This window comes from Rana temporaria, chromosome 1, assembly GCF_905171775.1.
Source record: "Rana temporaria chromosome 1, aRanTem1.1, whole genome shotgun sequence".
NCBI classification, from domain to species: domain Eukaryota; kingdom Metazoa; phylum Chordata; class Amphibia; order Anura; family Ranidae; genus Rana; species Rana temporaria.
The window spans coordinates 8,228,310-8,232,754 of NC_053489.1; the positions used below are offsets into that span (position 1 = coordinate 8,228,310).

The window sequence follows — 4,445 nt, forward strand, 5'->3', positions numbered from 1 at the left end:
GCCTTTCATTTGCATGGGGTCACGCTTCATTTAAATGGATCACGCCCACTTTCTTCCTACTTTGAATTACGCCAATGAATTTACGTTACCCTGGCGCAAGGTTGGGCGCATTTGCTCTGAGAATACGGTGCTTGCCTCTCTAAGTTACGTCGGTGTAGCGCATATGAGATGTGCTACGCCGGCATAAAGATGCACCAATCTGGGCCTTAGTCTCCTTTTCCAAGGTTTTATTAGGGCTCTTTCACACGGAGCGGACCGTTTCCGGGTCCGCTCCGTGTCTCCGTCGGCTCTGCGGGAATCCCCGCTCAGCTGTTGGCGGATAGGGCGGTCCCCGCACACAGTGCAGGGTCCGCCCTGTCTCTGCTCCGCTGTCCCCTATGGGGAACCTGATGCAGACGGACCGTCTGCATCAGTTCTGCTCCGCTGAACGGAAGAAAAATAGGGTTTCTTCCGTTCAGAAAAGCGGAACCCGACTGACGCGGATTCATTACAAGTCCGTTAACGGACTTGTAATGAACGGACAGACGGAGCGGACGTCTGAAAGGGGCCTTAAACAAACTCAGACGGAGGGTTAGAAGATTCAGGTACCTTGTTTTGCGGATCACGGGTACGTTCTTGGATCTAGAGGACAAACTGTTATCACACTGGATTCAGCAACCACCAGAGAGGCCTCTCTCACTGACCTAGCAGCCGGTGCGAAGCTTGTTTAAAAGTCTCTGCCGCAGACCTGATGAGTGTAAACGAGTCGTCTCTGTCACAGGGCCGTGTAACTATGGGACAGTCCCCCCTTCCGGATCTGCTGCATTTCATTCAGAGCAGGAGCAGAGACGATTAGCAGAGCAGGAGCAGAGACGATTAGCAGAGCAGGAGCAGAGACGATTAGCAGAGCAGAAGCAGAGACGATTAGCAGAGCAGGAGCAGAGACGATTAGCAGAGCAGGAGCAGACACGATTAGCAGAGCAGGAGCAGAGGCGATTAGCAGAGCAGGAGCAGAGGCGATTAGCAGAGCAGGAGCAGAGGCGATTAGCAGAGCAGGAGCAGAGACGATTAGCAGAGCAGGAGCAGAGGCGATTAGCAGAGCAGGAGCAGAGACGATTAGCAATCTCCAAAGGTCCATGTAACAAACTAGAGAGAGAAAGTCTCAGAGAAATCTGAGACTCTCATTTTTTTTTTCTTCTGCTGATCTGAGAGCTGAGCTGGAATGTACCGTCTGTCTGAAGATTTATACTAATCCTATAATGCTGAAATGTGGACACAACTTCTGTTGGGACTGTGTTGATCGTGTGCTGGATACGCAGGAGGGGTCTGGAGATTGTCTGTCCTGTATGTAGAAAAGGGTTCAGGAGTCGTCCTGCAATACACATGAGCATAACACTACATAACATAGTGGAGAATTTCCTGTCTGCTCAGCCAGATCAGGAGGAGTCCGGAGTCTTCTGTACTTACTGTGTGAACTCTCCTGTACCTACTGTTAGATCCTGTCTACACTGTGAGGTCCACCATGCAGGACTTGGGAGCAGCAACGCCACGGCAAGGCTCCAATTATGTCGCTGACCATTCATACCACATTCACACGGGTTGTGGGGATAAATTCTCCCCAACGACCGAGGTCGACACCCCTTTGCTGGCAGGAGTGTAACCCCCCCCCCCCCCCCCCATTCACACACCAGTGACACTGTAGTCTACACTCCTCACCATGTGTAGGAACTACAAAAAAAATAAAAGGCTCATACTCTGAGCATAATAATAATAATAAAGCTCATACAGGCAGGTTCGAGGCTCGGCAATGTGAGTTCACCAGAGGTAAGTCCAGCCTCGGCCCAACTGTGGCCATATAGGTCGGAGACTGTCTTCTTAAATAATTGTGCAAGATGCAGCAGCAAAAAATGATATAGTTCCATTTATACTCCGCCATATGTAATGAGGTTAACATGCAAAACCGGCTGTCCATTATCCCGAAGGTGTTCTCCACAACTCTTCGGGCTCTTGCCAGCCGGTAGTTGAACACCCTCCTTTCTTGGGTGAGGGTCCGGTGGGTGAATGGCCTCATGAGATGTGTTCCCAGGCCAAAGGCTTCATCAGCCAGAAACATGAAGGAGAGTCCTTCATTCTCTGCATCCGGTGGCAATGCAAGATCATCGCTCTGAAGACTAAGAGCAAACTCCGTCTGCCTGAAGGCTCCCCCATCCAACATCCGGCCGTTCTTCCCCACATCCACATAGAGGAATTCATATTGTGATGACACCACCGCCATCAGCACAATGCTATTAAACCCCTTGTAGTTAAAGAACTGGGAACAAAACCGGGGTGGTGACACGATGCGGACATGCTTTCCATCGATGGCTCCCCCCCCAGTTGGGGAAGTTCCACCACGTAGCAAACTCCGATACCACAGTCTGCCATTCCTGTGGCGTGGACAAAAGCTGTGGAATCAAAACAAAAAATTAATAATTTACTTTTGCAAATAACATTGCAAGCAGGTTATACAAAGACATAATAATCATTCTAACATTTATTTTAAAGAGCATTTTACAACAAAAATATAAGGCCCAATTATCATATTCCTCACTTCCTCACCCCCTCTGATAGACCATTGTCACAATTTTGGGGGGGGGGGGGGGGGGGGGGGCGCTAGATGAGTTTGGAACCTCTACCAAAAAAATAAAAAAATTGGGGACGCTATACTTTATAACACATTTTAGAGGGGGGGGGGATAAAGCATGACAATGAATATAACACACTACATTAAGAAGTGACTAGGCGTGTTTGGGCCCAGGATAGCATGCTGGGGAGGTAAGAGAACGGAAATATGCACGTAGGCCAAAAAAGGGGCAACAATAGCTTACAGCATGCATGGGGGCAAAGGGGACAATCACAGCATATTACAAACATGGTAATTAGGGAAGGAGGAAATAAATACAATACATTAGCCTATATTAAAGGAGAAAACTTGCTTTTTCCTTTCAGCCAAGATGGCAGGAGAGCAGGCTGAGAAGAAGGTCAGGAGGCATCATGCCAGCCGCAATCCAGTTCTGGCCTGTGGAATTGGGAAATATTCCCGATCTGCCATGTATGCAAGGAAAGCCTTGCACAAGCGCAAGTATAAGGCTCCAGAGACTAAGATTGAAAAGAAGAAAGTGAAGCCTCCATCTACAGTAACAAAAACAGTTGGTGGTGATAAGAATGGTGGCAGCCGTGTGGTCAAGATGCCACGTTATTATCCCACTGAAGATGCTCCACGCAAACTGTTGAGCCACGGAAAGAAACCATTTAGCAAGCACAAGTGCAATCTGCGTTCCAGTATCACTCCCCGGACTGTGCTGATTCTTCTTAATGGACGTCATAGGGGAAAGCGTGTTGTGTTCCTGAAACAGCTTTAGACTGGTCTTCTCTTGGTCACAGGTCCTCTTGCCATCAACAGAGTTCCCCTGAGGAGAGCACATCAGAGATTTGTCATTGCCACGTCTACTAAAGTCGATATTTCCAGTTTGAAAGTTCCAAAACAGTTGACTGACTCTTACTTCAAGAAGAAGAAGAAGCTGCATAAAAATATGCTGTGACACAGCAACGCAAAGCAGACCAGAAGTTTGTGGACTCGCAGCTCCTGCCTCTTATCAAGAAAGAGACCCAGCTTCAAGGAGGATACCTGCGCTCCCAATTTTCACTGCCAAATGGAATGTACCCACACAAACTCGTCTTTGAAGAAGTTTCAAAGCTTATTAAAAGATAATGTAAATCCCCCCCCAAAAAATAAAGGAGAAAACTTACCCTCATATAGTCGTCCTGCAGAACCTGGATGATGGCAGAACAGGTATCTGGGATTATGAGGCCCAGAGCCTGGGGGGAGATGCCCGTCGTGAACTTCAAGTCCTGAAGGCTTCTCCCAGTTGCCAGATAGCGTAACGTGGCAATTAGCCTCTGCTCAGCACTGATGGCTTCCCGCATAACGGTGTCCTGCCTGGTGATAAATGGTGACACCAAAGCCAAGAGCTGCTGGAAAACGGGGTCCGACATCTTCAGGAAATTCCTGTAGTCATCAGGATTATTCTCCTGGATCTCCCGCAGCAGAGGCATATGAGAGAATTGGTTCCTACGGAGCAACCTATTCTTGGTCCATGAACGCCTCCTCGCCCTGTTCATGGACTCGTCTAGGTCTAAAACAAGCAGACCTACACACACACTGACTGCATAACATGAAATCGACGACGAGCAGGTGCCTGCAACATGGCTAGAAACGGACCGCTAATCAGAACGCACTAAACAGACCTATGAACAGCAAGTCCTATGAAGAACGACCTGAAAACCAGAAACGAGTGGACAGGAACGCACTGTAAAGCACTGTAAAACAAATACGACCTGACCACATGCCCATAAGGTCAAGATACGAACCCACAAGCACAAACTGAACGGCAGAAATCGATCTGAAAGCACGAAGACTGAAAAGC

General features: G+C 48.4%; 1 pseudogene; it reads left to right on the forward strand.

Annotated features, from left to right (window-relative positions):
* Positions 1 to 2,953: 2,953 nt before the first annotated feature.
* LOC120924433 lies at positions 2,954 to 3,739 on the forward strand (annotated as a pseudogene).
* Positions 3,740 to 4,445: the final 706 nt, after the last annotated feature.